Source organism: Ambystoma mexicanum, chromosome 6p, assembly GCF_040938575.1.
Source record: "Ambystoma mexicanum isolate Mex_15411 chromosome 6p, UKY_AmexF1_1, whole genome shotgun sequence".
NCBI lineage: Eukaryota > Metazoa > Chordata > Amphibia > Caudata > Ambystomatidae > Ambystoma > Ambystoma mexicanum.
Window position 1 is genome coordinate 618,427,969 of NC_090935.1, and position 17,054 is coordinate 618,445,022.

The following is a 17,054-nucleotide window of genomic DNA, read 5'->3' on the forward strand; positions in this document are numbered from 1 at the left end:
TTCGTTGACGAATACGAGAGCCACCAGTATTAGTTCTCGTGGAAGCCGGATAAGTACGGCGTCCCAACACAGATGATCTCTGCCGATACTTGACAGTTTCCTTCCCCAAAGAGGCCCCCACACGCCGAGATCTCCAAAAACGGGACAACAAAACCGGGGCATGTACGTTTTCGCATGGCTCCCAGGTGCGATCCTCCGGACCATAACCCTTCCAGTCAACATAGTAGAGTCTTCTACCGTTCCGAACCTTGGTGTCCAAGATGGCTGACACCTCATATTCCACAGCACCCTGAACCCTGAGAGGCGGAGGATGGGAGGGAAGACGGGTATTAGGACGGCACGGTTTGATCAAAGACACGTGGAATACTGGGTGTATTTTCCACGACTGGGGAAGAACCAGACGCACCACTGCCGGGTTGATGACATGCGATATAACATATGGCCCAACAAAACGTGGGAGCAACTTCCTCTGACCAGGCAGGCGTAAATTGCGAGTAGACAACCAGACGTTCATGCCTGGGAGATACACCGGAGCAGGGGTACGATGCCGGTCTGCATATAACTTGGTCCTGTTCTGAGCCTCCAACAATTGTCTCATAACCTGGACATGGGTGCCGGAAATGTCCCTAACACAGGCAAGGGCAGCAGGATTGTGAGCCGGCAGGTCAGGTGCGAGAGGCAAGGAACGCGGATGCTGCCCATACAGGGCAAAGAAAGGAGAAACCTGTGTAGCAGTGTGGAGCGAATTATTGTAGGCAAATTCGGGCATAGACAGTACCGAAAGCCAATCGTCCTGACGCTGAAAGATGAGACACCTTATGTATTGTTCCATAGTGGCATTCAGACGTTCGGTCTGGCCATCCGTCTGCGGATGATAAGCACTCGAAAATCGAGCTTCGATACCTAATGCAGCCGACAAAGCTCTCCAAAAGCGTGAAGTAAACTGAGGACCGCGGTCGGAGATGATTATAGAAGGAAGACCAAACAACCTAAATACGTTCCGCAGAAAAAGATCCGCCAGTTTAGGAGCAGTAGGGATCCCTTGACAAGGTACGAATAGTGCCATTTTGGTGAAATAGTCGATGACCACCCAAATAGTATCAAAACCGTCCACCGGAGGTAGTTCCACAACGAAATCCATGGAAATGGAGGACCAAGGATGATCTGGAAGAGGCATAGGCTGGAGCAAACCCACGGGTTTGCCATGTGATGTCTTACACTGAGCGCAAACCGAACAAGTATTTACGTAATCAGTAACATCCTGCAATAAAGACGGCCACCAACACCATCTTTTCAGTAGATCAACCGACTTCCTAATACCGGGATGAGCAGCCAGAGAGGAGTCATGACACCATTGTATAGCAGTACGTCGCGTCTCTGGAGTAGGCAGGAATATCTTACCCTGGTAATAGGGCAAGGAATTTATGTTCTCCAGCTTGTATTTGGTTACTTCTGACGGATCGTTTCGAAGCCATTCCTGTATAAAGGACTTAAGTGACGGACGTAAAGAGCAACCACAAACCACCTGAGTGGGTAACAGAGGCACACCAGTGGCGTGAGAGGATTTGGCGGGTCCATGTAGACGAGAGAGAGCATCTGCTTTAGAATTCTGAGAACCAGGACGATAGGAAATAGTGAAATCAAACATTGAAAAGAATTCATGCCAACGGGCATGTCGTGCAGTGGTGCATTTCACTGACTGCAGGGCCAAGAGATTCCTATGATCCGTGAACACCTGAACAGGTACTTGAGAACCCAGCAAATGATGCCTCCAAACCAAGAACGCGTCCCTGATAGCCAACAATTCGCGCTCCGTGATAGTATAATTCCTTTCATAAGGTGTTAACTTTCTGGAATGAAAGGCTACTGGATGTAAACCCGCATCATCTGGGCAAGGTTGGGACAGGATAGCCCCCAAGGCCACATCCGAAGCATCAGCCTCGACAATGAATGGTTGGGTTGGGTCCGGATGCTGGAGCACAGGTGCCGAGGTGAAGGCGGACTTCAGAGAGTCAAACGCCTGTTGAGCCTCCCCATCCCAACGGAAAGATCTCTTGGAGCTCGTCAGAGCCGTAATGGGACAGACAATGGTTGAAAAGTCTTGAACGAAACGTCGATAAAAGTTTGCAAAACCTAAAAAGGATTGCAACGCCTTCAGATTGTTGGGAACAGGCCAATCCAGAATAGCAGAGACTTTAGATCTGCTCATCTTGACTCCTTTGTTGGTGATGTTAAAGCCAAGAAACTCGACCTCTTGTACATGGAAGAGACACTTTTCCAGTTTGGCATATAAATGGTTGTCCCGCAAACGTTGTAAGACTCTACTGACCTGAACAACATGGGTTTCATGGTTGGGGGAGTAAATCAAAATGTCGTCTAGATAAACGATCAGAAATTGATCCAACATATCATGAAAGACTTCATTTATGAAGAACTGGAAAGTGGCGGGGCGTTACTCAGGCCGAAAGGCATTACAGTGTATTCGTATAGACCGTATTTGGTTTTGAAGGCGGTCTTCCATTCATCCCCTTCTCGTATGCGTACAAGGTTGTACGCCCCACGTAAGTCTAACTTGGAGAAGACCTTGGCTGAGCCGAGCTGATCAAGTAAGACTGAGATCAGAGGAATCGGGTATTGGTTTCTGACCGTAACAGCATTCAAGGCCCGATAGTCGATACAGGGGCGAAGGTCCCCCTCCTTCTTTGGAACAAAAAACAGAGGGGAAGCTGCCGGAGAACGCGAATGCCGAATGAAGCCGGATTTTAAGGATTTATCGATGTATTCCTTAAGGATGACATCCTCCTTGGGTGTTAATGAATAAATCCTGCCAGATGGTATCTTGGCCCCAGGAATCAATTCTATAGGACAATGAAAAGGCCTGTGGGGTGGAAGGATTTCTGCCCCACCTGCGTCAAAGACATCCCGATATTCTCGATACTCTGAGGGCAATTGAGTGTTAAGAACCGCTCCTATCGTAGAGGCGGCATCCATGAGAGCATGGCTTGGGCTGGGGTTTTTCTGAACTGATGTCAAACAGAACTGGTCACAATGTTCTGAGAGGAAGTTCACTTCCCCCGACTGCCAATCCACCACGGGGTTGTGTAGTCTCAACCAAGGAAGTCCCAGGATGACTTTAAGCTGTGGGGCGGCAATCAGGTCAAAGGTGATCTCTTCAGAATGCCCACATTCCGTCCTCATGACCAAAGTAGCAGTACGTTCAGTCACTAGACCAGAAACCAGGGTTGAGCCATCGACCACATTCACGACCTCGGGGCAGTCTTTGGAAACGATCTGTATACACATCTCTCGAGCATAATCACCATCAATATAGTTCCCCGTAGCACCTGAATCCAAGACAACTGGAATCACCCGTCTACCAAGGGAGGTGGAATAGAGAGTGACGGATAAACAATAAGGTGTAGACATGAGGGGGTTGCTGTAAGAACCACCCGGCAACTGAACCCCTTCTATTGCCGGGCTTTCGCGTTTCCCTGTTTCTTAGCAGGTTTCTTAGTACATGATCGTAGTAAATGATCTGATGACCCACAATAGAAACAAAGGCCGTTCTTTCTTCTGTGTTCTCTGGTTTCTGCTCACAACGGTCCCCGCAATGCTCCGATTTGCATTGGTTCTGAGGACCCGGTGGCAGGACTTGACGTGGCGGTCGTAAGAGGAGGAAGCGGTCGCCGTTCCCCCCTTCTCTCTGCTTGCCTAGAGTCAATTTGAAGTAACAAATCAACCAACTCAGAGAATGCTGTAGGGATTACCGGTACCGTAGATAGAGTATCTTTAAGGGAGTCAGACAACCCTTTGTAAAATAAGAAGGCCTTCTTCTCCTGTGGCCAGTTAGTTTCGGCAACCAATTGATTAAACTTGGCTAAGTAAGCCAAAAGGGTAGAAGTTCCCTGCTGTAAGGCCAATAACTGTAAGTCGGTGGCTTGCGTAGCATAGCGTGTATCAAAAACCCGACTCATAGCCTCAATCAAGGCGTCACAATCGTACAAGAGGTGACTGCCCTCTTCCAGTAGTGGATTGGCCCATGCCGCCGCCGTACCACCCAAGTGTGACAAAAGGAAGGCTGCTTTAGTGGTTGGATCCGGAAACTGTGCTGGCCTACATAGGAAATGCAACCTACACTGGTTAAGGAAGGTTCGATAGGTCTTAGGGTCACCTAGAAACCGCTCTGGTGGAGCCAAGGGAAACTGAGCAGTCATGTACACCGGCCCCGTATCAGAACGGGCGCGAGATAGCCCAGAACCCGAGGCCACAGTGGGTGAAGGCGCCCCAGCACCGGTGGGCTGAAAACCAACCTGTAGCTCATCAATGCGCCTTTCGGTGGCAGCATGGGCATGAGCCATTTCACTGCGTAAATCCGCCACCAATTGCATTATGGCCGTCAAAGACTCGTTGGCATCCATTTATATAGAAGGCTTCTGAATATGTCAGTAGCGCTCTTGCCCTCGTAGTGTAGCCGAGGAGTTCTTCTCGCCAATCTACCGAACTAGTCAGTACAATCAACAAACAGAACAGTTGATTGGCGGAAAGATGGAATGTCAACGAAGAATCCAGAACCCGATGGAACAGGATACTGGAACGGGATGTCTTCTCAAGGAGTACAGGCAAGACCTCCAGACAACTGCACTACGAGCAAATATCACATAGATGCGATGTATGCAAAATAAACGCAGAAATCAGAATAGAATCCACCACTAACCTGTGTAGTTCTTCAGAATCTCCGATTCTCCGAATATTCCCAAGGAAGGAATAAGAAGGAAGGTAGAAGCCAACCCAAGATCCAGAAATGAAGGCAAAGCAAGAAGCAGGAGAAAATCCACGCTGACTGTCCAAAGAGCAAAACCTAACCCGACGGCACGAGGACGCCTAAAAGGTACAACAAGGCAGTCTCTAGTCCGTGTACCAAAGGTGACGAGTTCCAAAGTAGGTGGACAATCCTAGCAGGGTAGGACCGTGGACGATCCGAGGTCGAAGAGCAGGGCTGGCAGCAAAAGTACAAAGGAGTAGCCAAAGCAGGTCCGTGGGCGATCCGAGGTCGAAGAACAGGGCTGGCAGCAAAAGTACAAAGGAGGAGCCAAAGCAGGTCCGTGGGCGATCCGGGGTCGAAGAGCAGGGCTGGCAGCAAAAGTTCAAAGGAGTAGCCAAAGCAGGTCCGTGGGCGATCCGAGGTCGAAGAGCAGGAAGACAAGGCAAGGGGGGACAAGAAGCTGGAATACAAGAGAAAGCAAGCCGCTAGAATACAAGATTCAGAAGCGCCGGCAAAACGAACAGGCGTGGCTTATATAACAGTCACATGATCACTATACGTAAACTTAACGTGTAGAGGGAAAAGTGACAGACGTGAGAGGACGCCATCGTCTCCATGCCAACTTCCAAGATCCCGGCAGACGAGATCTTAAAGGGACCGTAACCACCATTCGTTGACGAATACGAGAGCCACCAGTATTAGTTCTCGTGGAAGCCGGATAAGTACGGCGTCCCAACACAGATGATCTCTGCCGATACTTGACACTCAGCGTGCGGCCTGACACGGTTTCCACAGTTTTTCTTCGAGGTCCGGGATCTGTACGCTGTCCATCCATTCGCTAGCTTCTGCTGGTGTGTCGAATAGGTGGGCTTTGTTGTTGTGCAGTATTTTTAGTCTCGCCGGGTAGAAAAACATGTAGCGCAGCCCAGCATTTTTCAATCTAGCTTTGGTGTGGATGAATTGTGCCCTGCACATTTGATCCTGGAAAGTATAGTCAGGATAGATGGCGACCTTTGCAGAGCTTCTCTGGATGCGACCCCCTTATCTCGAAAAAGCAAGGATGGTCTCTCTGTCCTTATAGTTTATCACCTTGGCTATTATTGGTCTGGGTGGGGCTCCCGACGGAGGCCGCTTGGTGAGGGCCCGGTGTGCCCTTTCTATGGTGAAGCCCTGGGACAGTTTACCGGCTCCTATTTCCTGCAGCAGGAGATCCTCGACATAGTTAGTAGGGTCGCTCCCCTCGATTTCTTCTGGTAAGCCTATTAATCTGATGTTGTTGCGGCGCGCCCGCCCTTCTGCATCATCAGCTCTGTTCTCTAGGTTTTTAACCTTCTGTTCGAGGGCATCTACGTCTTTCAGTAGTTGGGCTTTCGCTTTAGAGTTCTCGCTCATTTGGGTTTCGAGCGCATCTGTCCTGATCGCAATGGACCGTACGTCCTGGTGCAGCAAATTTAGGTCAATCGCTACAGCGTCGATTTTGCTCTCCATAGTTCTCTGAAGTGTCCTAATGGCTTCTAAGAGCTGCGAGTTTGCTGGCTCGGGTGGCTTGCTGCTCTCCGTTTCAGCAATAGTAGTGGCGGGGTCGTGTTTGGTTGTGCCGCTTGCAGTGTAGGATTCCGTAGTGGTTTGTTTCTTGCTGCCCTTAGCCCCCTTAGTGGTCATCTCAAAGGCTGGTGTGGCGCTTGCCAGCGCTAGACTGGCCGCCTCGAGGGTGGCTTAGGTCTTTGTTGTGGGCAATGCGGTTGTTACACTGGTTTGCAGTGGCCCTGGGGTTGAAATGTCTAGGCTGAATGCTGCGCTGGATGCACTAAATATCTGGGCTTATTCTGCGCTCTACGGACAAGCTGTAGTTTGTTGTGCTCTCTGAGGGGGCAATGGTGGCGTCCCACAACATGCTTGCCAGTTAACTTAATTGTCCAGGGAAAGAGGAGAACAAACCCCTCCTTAGAAGGGAGCCCAGATTGCAGCGGGTCTTTTGCTGAGTGCCTACTCGCCGGGAAGGCTTGTTACAGCCCGGCGCGTCCGGGCGCAGTGTGGGTGGTTTGCTTCTGTGCTGGTTCGGGGACCGCAATGCTATTTGGCACCGCCCAATGTCTCATGGGGCTCGCCGCAGCTTGCAGCTGCGATGTCTGTTGTATGGGCGCAGCCCGGGGCCCAGGGGAGCTGTGGGTCCCTCCTTCTGGATGGCACCCCCAACCCTTTGTCTCCTCACATTGCACTTCTGCAGTAGCTTTCCCGGGCCCCGCTGCCTTCTGTGGGGGGGCGGTCCTGTGCCCCACCGCCTCAGGGGAGCCGCCGCTTGTGCTCACCTCTCCTCGAATGCCGGGGTCGCGGCCGTCTGCGCGCCTTCTTTATCTCCAACGGCGGGCTCCGGTGTCCGCACTTGGATCTCAGCGCCTGCTCCGGCGCTTGTCACTGTACATGTCTTCGAGCCCATTTCCCGGGCTCGTCGGCTCACTGCAGCTGCCGCTGGCTCTTCTGTTGTCCAGCCCGCGGCGCAGGCACTTTCTGCTTGCACACAGCCTGCACTGGATTCCTCTACCTGGTTCGGGCCCCTAGGACGCAGGCCGCGCCGGGAGTAGGCTGCTGGGTCAGGTCGCACCACAGCTTACTGGGCAGGCACCATTTTGCGAAATCTGCCGATCGGTCTTTGCTCGGTGCTTCCCCCCCTACGGGACACATGCAGCACTCGCAGTTCCAGGTAACCGCGTCTCGGGTGATCTCACGCATAAGTAGCAGTTCTCTAAGGTGCTCAACTTGTTAGATTTCGATTTTTCAGCAATATCGGTGTCGCATCGAGCGGAGCCGCAGGGAGATGCGACTTGCTTATATGGCAGTTGGCCACGCCCCTGCACCCCCTATTTAACAACTAACCAGCTAGTGTACCACTGCAGCTTCGTTCCTCATTCCCTCCGTCTGCCGCCTCGAGCTCCGCAGCCTCAGCATGGCAGGCAACATCACATGCAAGGGAAGAAATCAAAAGAGCAAACATCAAAAGTGGAACGGACAGCAATACAAGACAACAAACTTTACAATACAACAAAAATAGACGAGGAAAGACAAAGGCCAACAGGAACACTTACCTGAAGTATAGTGGCTTAGTCGCAGCAGGACTGGACTACCACGTGCAAGGGACCAGTGAAGGAACTCGTCCAGATCATACAAGCGCCCCTGCCAGAAGCAGCAGGACGGAGTGCTCGCCAAAACTAATCTACAGGTGAGCTTTCGAGGGACAGTACATCCCAAGGGTACCACGGTTTAGGAGAAGAGGTCTGGAAGGGGATCAGGAGCACAAGCTGGCATACTCAAGCCACCTATTCTCCACGCAGGAGCAGTCCTGAGCAGCATCACCTATTATCACCAGTCACCACATAAGCGCAAAGGGCGAAGTCGGACTCGAGCGACCTCACACCCAGGAGGGCTGCAACCGTGCCCCAATGCCTCCGCAGAGACCAGGTGACCGTAACACAAAGCAATGTGAAAATGCCAACAAGGATAATTGCATGCAAAAGGTAGGATGCAAGAGAAAAGTGCAAGGTCAATGCAAACTTCATTGTGACATCATACAATTGGTTTAATTGTGCATTCAATTGAATGCATCAGCACCATGCACCCAGCAGCGGTCAACTTGAAGCGGCAATCACCATGGTGCAGCATGCATGGGACATGCATGGGAAAACACCAACAATGCACAACGTAGTGTGCTTCTTCACAACATAGCATCCAAAAAATGTTCATCAATGGTTCCATGTTTGTGGATCGTAACTGGGGCTGCACACCATCAATGTGGAGCCCTCAGCAAGAGAGGACAAATATGCTTTTGAACCATCACCCCCTAAACATTACATGGGATGCGAAGTGTCACTTAGAACACATGTGAAAAGTGCAATAAGACACACACCAGCACAACCATCAACACCTGTCACAGGCCAAAAACAGCTGGCCCTGCCACCCACTCCCAACAACATAAAAAAGACCCACACAGATGGGACTCCCACAATTTGGAATCTGCAATCTGTGGCCCCATTAATCCCTAGAAACCACACCATGCCCAGACCTATGACCGGAACCACTCCATGTGACACATGCACCCATGAAGTAGTACCTGTGCCCCACAAGACAAGCCAATCTAAAGTGATCACACACAGTGCAAGACTCCCAGCCAAACACCACACAAGTGTTTGCAAATGCCCTTCACGTACCTGCACAGGGTACCCACCAGCATTGCATACAATGCAACCCACCGGGAGACACATCACCAAAATGCAAAGACATGCATAGTAATAACAGAAAGAAACTGCACGTACATGACAACACATGAATGGAGGATGAAAATATGCTGAGACCACCCACTGCAGAAGGACCACAGGGTGCAAGAGGGTGACAGGACATAGATTGTGATCTGCCCATGAGTGCAGCGTAAAACAACAGAGAGAGAGAGTGAAAGAGAGAGGGAAGGCCAAATGAAAAAAACATCAGGGAGTACACTTTCTGGATTGGAGATGGCCAAGGACATGCACTACACCACAGTAGGTGCAGGCATAGCTGAGTTTACCGAGGGAGGAAGACAGTGACAGGAGTACGACTTGAAAAACCATCCTGGCATGGCAGCATGCAAAGCACATATAAGGAAACTTCCACATGCAGCAAACACGGGAGCAATGACGCATGCTGAACATGCAAGACAATGCTCATGCTTACCTGCTGACTGAGCCAGCATGATGAGTATGAGTATGATTGGTCATTTATAAAGCGCTTAATACCAAGAGGTTTCTAAGCACGGACCTGGGGATCAGACCTGTGTTGCTCTGTGTCGTCTTGCTTCCAAGTAAAGCACGTTGATGTGAATCCTGCATCACCTTCACCAGGAACTGTGCCTCCATCCAAATGAGTGAAAGGAGAACCAGTGCCTGGCAGAGGGTATGGGGAGCATGGACGTCAAAGGGTGCAGGGTGTCTCCCCTGGGACAGCAGTCACTGCCTCATTACCAATTACTGAAATAACATGGGACAAGGCATTACAACAGGCATGGTTAAGTACCATTCACACAGCACACATGTGTCAGGATACACTGAACCCATAGTTACCTGCACATGCCATCCTGATCACCACCATGCAAACATGCAAGTTCACCTCACTCTGCATGCCTGCATGTCCCCCACTGTATACGTCATGGCCTTGAGAGGGCAACTGCACAAATCAAGTCAACAAAAGTAGCAAAAATGAAACAAAATTTAAAAAGTCCATCACGGATAGCAGGGTGGGGAAACCCACCAAGGAGGGGAGCGGGATAGGGTGCATGTCAATGTCCACATGGGTGGACGTTCAATAATCAACCCATTTATTTTTTAAAACCCTCCATTGGCTCATGGACCTCACAACTACGATGGACCAGGAGGCATGTCTGTGCTGGCACCCCCATCCTGCGTTGAATCTGCAGGTGGGAGTGGTGCTGGTGGCTGACCACGTAGTGCACTGGCCTGGTCCTCAGTGGCAGCCGCCATGCGTGACACTGATGAATGCACCAGCAGACTGAGGGCTGTGAGGCAACTATGCACAACCTCACAGGTTGCACAGAGTTCCTCTGAGATTGTCTGCCTCAATGCTAACATCTCCTGGTGAAACAGTCTTCTGGTGGCTGCATGTTCCTCAAGGATTGCAGTCCTGTGGGCCAACATCTCACGCCTCAGGGCATCCCTGTTTGCATGACCCTCTGCAAGCAGGGATGCCTGCAGATCTGCCCGTCGGCCCCTGATGTGGGCCTCTATGCACAGTCTGTGGAAGTGGCATGTGGACCACATGACCTACAGCTGTTGCGCCACCTGTGTTGCTGGGGGGGTCATGGAAGTGGCCACCCTATCCATGCCTTCAGCCAAGCTCTCAAAGGCAGCACCCTGTCGGTGTGCGGAATGCAACATCTGCTGCTCCCACTCTGTCTGCCAAGGCTGCACACGTCCTCCACACGTGCGGGGCCTACGCCTGCCTGATGCAAGGGAGCATGGGCCGTGCTGTGATGCCCCTGTCCTTGGCTGCAGGTCTGCAACCCTCCCTTGGATATCTGTCCCAGGACCAGAAACCAATACATGGGAGGCTGGCCTTGCAGCCGTAGCCACCGCAGACGGAGGGCCACCACTGTCTGGCCTTGTGAATGCACCTGAATCCCCGCAGACCCGCGGGCCACAACTGCTCCACCCATTGGTGCACTCACCTCTGCCAGCATTGAGGACTGCACATTCGGTTCAGCATCAGTGCCAGCTGAGTCCAAAGAGTCCGAAGAGTCTGCAGCATGGCTGAGGATGGTCTGGAGCACCAGTTGGTTCTTACGGCTTGCCACGCCACGTCCTCCACTGGTGGTCCGATGCACCACAGACTCTTCTTCATCCTCCTCCTCCTCTGCATCTGTTGTATCATCATCTGCACATGGACAGAAAAAGACAAGTGGAGTCATGTGCAATGTGTCTACAGTAAACATGTGTATCACATACCTGTACTGCAACAAAATGCAGGGCATGTAGTCAGAAGAAATACAGCATCCATACACTATGGCCAACACGCAATGTGATCATGGCATATGTAGACTGGCCAACAAATTCCCTGCCCAGCCATGGTGCCAGTGGACACATTGCCAACCAACAGGGTTGTTAAGAAACACGTTAGGGGCCATGTTACCGCACACCTATGACAAACACCAGTGAAATGGGCATGAGCATGTGTCTGTGACGTACAATTACATTACATGGCAACAGGCATCCACACATATGCACATACAAGGCCTAATCCATCACATGCCACACCAGTGTTGTCTTGGTACAGGGACTGGAGACAAAGAGAACATGCCGTAAGTTAGGGAAACAGCAAATAGTCTCAGGTGATGTATGGCTGTAAGAGGACCACCTAGACAAGGTCTGTGAAGTAGAGAGAGTAAGTTAATGAAGTTCTAGATAGGATCATGGTACAGTGACCATACAACGCTGGTCAGTTGTATGGGGGCTCCCCAGATGAAGGCACATGTCATGGTGGTGAATGGTCACTTAGTCCATGAGGATCTGAGTTCTTCATTATGGAAGTTCTTCTTTCTCAATGTGCCAGTGTCCTGTGCCGTGTCATGAGGTTGAGCCTGTTCCTGCTGAGCAGGCTTTACCTTCTTGCCACAAAGTGTTGGTGCCATCCCTGTGTGGCTGGGACCACTTTGCGGTCCTGATGCCGGACCACAAGTGGCCTGGGGCATGGCATGACCCTTACCCTTTCAGGCTGGGACAGCTGCTTCCACACCATGTCCCTGACCCCTTGGGGCTGGAACAGCTGCTTCCAGAGCATATCCCTGACCCTGAACCCGTCTGCCCCTTTACCTCTTGGGGCCTTTTCACTCATGTCCCAGGTTTAACTGAAATATGGAAGGCACACCAAGTTATTGTCCACGGCAATACGAGTGAGGGGGTAGTCTATGTGATGTGAGACATAGTTATATTGTCCAGCAGGGCTCAAATGTACCCCAGGTGTGGATAGTATGGCACCCCGAAAGAAAAAGCATACGCGATACCAGGATAACTTCCGAAATAACAAAAAAGTGGTATGCAATACGTAGTGGCACCCAGCAACACACAAAATGAATACGCGAAGCCCGGAAAGCTACCAGATAAGTAAGAATAGTGGTATGCGATACACAGGGGCAACCAGAGTTGAAACAAAGGCGCGTATCCACAGAGGCAAATCCCCCACCAAAATAAAAAGTACGTACAGTCCCTGAAGTGAACGGAATGCGTGGCACCCCAAAATACACGTGTACTCCAATGGTCCATCTCCTCCCCTACGTTTCATGTTGCTTTTACATGTACTTAAGTATTTTTCCGAATATGGCGTGCTCCATGCCTGCGCACAGCGCGTGTCATGTAAGTTACGGGCTGAGGGCCTTTCCTCTGTTTTCATGTGTACATGCTTTGCTCTGTTTTTACGTGCAAAGTCCCTTCACTCTGTTTCCGGGTGCCTTCATTGCGAGACACGAAAGACCGACGCTCCTGCCTGTGTGTCATTTTAACTCCCTCCTCCTGCCGTGTGATGCCTCCAACTTTGCCATCTGCTGCTGCCTGTACAGTGTGTGTCCCTGCTACCCAGCTGCACTGCGTTTGGAGTGCCTGCTGTCCAGCCATTGCCTATGCTCCTGTCTCCAGCCCCGTGACTACCACAGATGCTTCGTTGATCTCTCAGCGTGCCATACCACCACCACCGCTCCAAAGCCCAGCTCCAGGACCACCTTGCCAATCCACACCTGCATCTGGAGTTACACCATCTTCCTTGGAACAGAGTGGCAACCCCATGGCAGCAAGGCAGAGGGCTGTCAACTTCAGCAACGGGGAAGTTGACATCCTGGTAGAGAAGATCCTGGAGCATTATGATGCCCTCTTCAACCCTGTGATGCAACGCGGGAAGGAAGGACATCAGCAGATCTGGGATGCCATCAACGTAGAGGGGGTGGCAGTCCGCACCTTCAAGACCGTACACAAGCGCTGGGAGGATCTGAAATCCAGGACCCGCGGCAAGGCCCTGCGATACATCAGGCCGGTGCTACCACGGAGGGGAATGTGCACACAGGTGCAGGCTGTTGGGTAACAACATGTGGTTCCTGGAGAGGTTCTACCCAGCGTTGCATTCCCAAGTCTGAGAGTTACACCAACATCTGGAATCGAATGGTGAGTAGTCATGTGTTGCACTGCTCTACGGTGCATGAGTGATGTGCATGTACCAGCATGTTGGCAGTGACCGCCCTTATGCTTGCAGCAATTATGCTTCTGAGACGAATGTCTGCATGCATGGCCCAGACATTGCTCTCCATGTGTGCATTCAGACATCTTTGGATTTTATATGTGCTCTTACTTGCATTGTGTGTTGTAGTGCTGGGTGCAGCCGTGCACATGCAATGTTACTTGTGTCTGAGAGGAGCCAGGATGGCAAGTGTGCCAGTTGAGGTAGTGTGGCCCACATCATGCGCATGCATGATGCTCATGTGTATGTGCCCAAAATGGGAATGTGTGACTGGGCATCACTCACGCCTGGATGTAACATGTGCATTTGGATGGATGTCTGGCTTAGTCACGTTGAGGCATTGCAGTTCCCGGGACTTGGATGTTGCTGTTCTGTGTCTCCTTTTCCACAGCTGCATCTGATGAAGCAGTGCTGTGGAACATGGATGCAGGGATGCCTCCACCAGGCAGAGGAGCAGGCTACAGCCACGCCCCCATGACAGCTCATCTTTGGGGCATCTTCATGGCAGTGCTGATGACATCGGGCATGGCTGCTGGGGGTGAGTCCAGGAAGGTGAAGGTGGGAGGGTCTCATCAGCAGTGGTGAGGCCAGGTGATGCCCCACAGGGGCCATCTTTGGCCGAAGACACCCAGAAGTCATCCAGGTTGACGGAGGAGGAGGAGGTGGCCATTGCAGCCCAGGTGTTGAGGTGGCGTGCTTACTGCTGTCCTGTCCCAGGAGCATGAGGCTGTGCAGGCCACTGTGGAAGTGCCTGTGCAAAATCTAGTCCCTGGGGCATTGAATGCAGCAATGTGCACCTGCCAGGATGCCTCCACCCAGACACACCCCCCCCTTGTCGGCTGGTGTTTCCACCCAGACCGACACCCAAGGGGGTGTCCCGGTGCGTCCATCCGGGATTATGTGCTGCCCCTGATGGCCGGGTTGACGAGGCAGAGAGATGTCATTCGTGATAATGGGCAGGCTACTCGTAGTCTGCTTGCCCATCATCACAGTGAGCTATACTGTTTTGAGTCCTGGCTTGCAGCATGCCTGTTCTGTGGTGGACTCCATGGGCTGTTAACTGCTGCGATCACCACCTTGTCTTCCTCCTCTGTGCACCAGTCGTCCTTCAGGGTGCCTTCCGGCCAACATACCAGCAGAGAACCCATGTGCACCAGTCCCACCCACCACGCCCCATCTGGTGGAGCTCTCATCCCTGCCCGAGGTGGGAGTCCCAGGCACAGCAGCTGAGGTGGTCACTGTGCCTACCCAGGCACCGACAGGATCACAGGCAATGGAGGGACAGCAGGCACCTATGAGCAGTGCAGGTGCGGTACGCGGCCGGGGATTGTCATCAGCTCGGAGGGCGTACCAATGTAGCAGGCACTGGGCACTAAGGCAGCAGGTGACAATGAGGAGGAGGCAATTGGTTGCAGGGCAGACCACCCAAAGGAGGCAGATGGAATGTGTGAGGCAGGAGGTGCACATGGCCATGAGGAACCAAATGTCTTCCGTGTTACAGCAGTACGAAGGGCAGATCGTGGCAAAGAGGCAGCGGGCACGGGAAACAAGAGTACTGATGGCCAAGGCTGCGATTGCGCTGCATCAGGCAAGGTGGCGGGCTGCCATCCTGGAGGCCACTTGCAGGGAAGCGCGAGTGATAGAGACACAGATGCTGGACAACCTGCAAGCCCTCACAGCAACAACGGAGGCACACCTGACGGGGTTGGGGGAGTCGCTGGACTCAGCCCTGGTCGAAAGGCTGAATGAGATTGGAGAGGAGGACTAGCCCGCTGCCTTTGTACATAGTTATTTAGGTGTAGGTTTGTTTTTTTATTTATTATTTTCTGTGGACTTTGCAGACTTTCCTTCCCAGTTTGTCATGTATATAGTTATTTAGGCCTAGGGATTTTATTTCATTTCATGTTTTCCCATGGACTTAATTCCCCGTTTTAATTGTGCATATTTATATTCAATACATCTTTCATTTTGTTACATTGCATGATTCATGCAGTTCATTTGTGTGTTGGCAAGTCTGATAGTTCACTTTTCAGCCAGTGCATCTCTCCATTGCAAGTCATGTGTCTTGTGGCGTGCATGCATGTGTGCTGTTGTTGCTGTGATGGTTGTGGCTGGAAGGATGCACATGTGCCTGACATGTGGGGGTGGGTCCATCAGATGACTGGGTCTGCACTGTATGTTTTCTTTTGCATTTACCTGTGCAGCATCATTGTGTGGTTGGGGTTGAGGGAGGTGTGCTCACTGTGGAGATGTTCCATGGTCACGTTAATGGCACATTTGTTTGTCATTGCTGTTAAGCCCATGTCATGAAGACATGCCCACCAGCATGTGCAGTCACACACTTCCTTCTCCCATGTGTTGCTCTACCTCGGATACTGGAATGCAGTAGTGTGCAATGTTGCAGTGGCAGCACAATTCTCCGATCTCTGTGACTCATGCACTCTCTGACTGTCCCCCCCCATCACCCATGCATGGCCCTGTCATGTTATTGTTCCCTGACAGGTACTTTTCCCACCCCTTCAACCGAGGTCACTGATGCTCAGGCTGTGACACGCCTGGCCGTTGTTTGTGGATATTGCACATTTTTTGTAGGTTTACTTCTGTCGTGGGCACACATTCAGTTAGTGTGCTTTGATGCCTTGGCAATGTGCCATGGCCAACATGCACATGCCACTTGGCATTGCATTCACTTGTCATATGTGGTGGGCTGATTAAGGCCTGTGTCAGCAGATGCTCGAGTCCTGGATGGATCTCCATTGCTTTCTGTTGATCATGTTTGTGGTGGATATGTTGGTGTTCCACTTCATGGTGCTGGCAGGCCATGGAGGCTCAGGTGAGCTGCAGACATGCACTGCACTGGTATTGTGGGAGACTGTCAGGGGGCTGCCTGGGGTGTGTCACGGGTGAGGGGGCTGGTGGGTGGTGTCCAGACTGGAGGGGGCTGCCTGGGGGCTGTGTCACAGGTGAGGGGAGCTGGTGGGTGGTATCTGGACTTGAGGAGGCTGCCTGGGGGGACCCAGGTGAGCGGAGCTGGTGGGTGGTGTCCATTCTGGAGGGGGCTGGTGGGTCGTTCCAGACTGGAGGGGGCTGCCTGGTGGGGTGTCACAGGTGAGGGGGGCTGGTGGGTGGTATTCAGACTGAAGGGAGTTCCCTGGGGGGGTTGTCACAGGTGAGGGGGGCTGGTGGGTGGTGTTCAGACTGGAGGGGGCTGCCTGGTGGGGTCACAGGTGAGGGGGGCTGATGGGTGAAGTCCAGAATGTAGGGGGCTACCTGGGGTGGTGTCACAGGAGAGGGGGGCTGGTGGTTGGTGTCCAGAATGGTGGGGGCTGCCTGGGGTGGTATCACAGGTGAGGCGGGCCGGTTGGTGGTGATCAGACTGGAAGGGGCTGCCTGGGAGGGTGTCACAGGTGAGGGGGTCTGGTGGGTGGTGTCCAGACTGCAGGGGGCTGTCTAGGGGGATGTGACAGGTGAGGGGGGGCTGGTGGGTGGTGTCCAGACTGGAGGAGGCTGCCTAGAGGGTGTCACAGGTGAG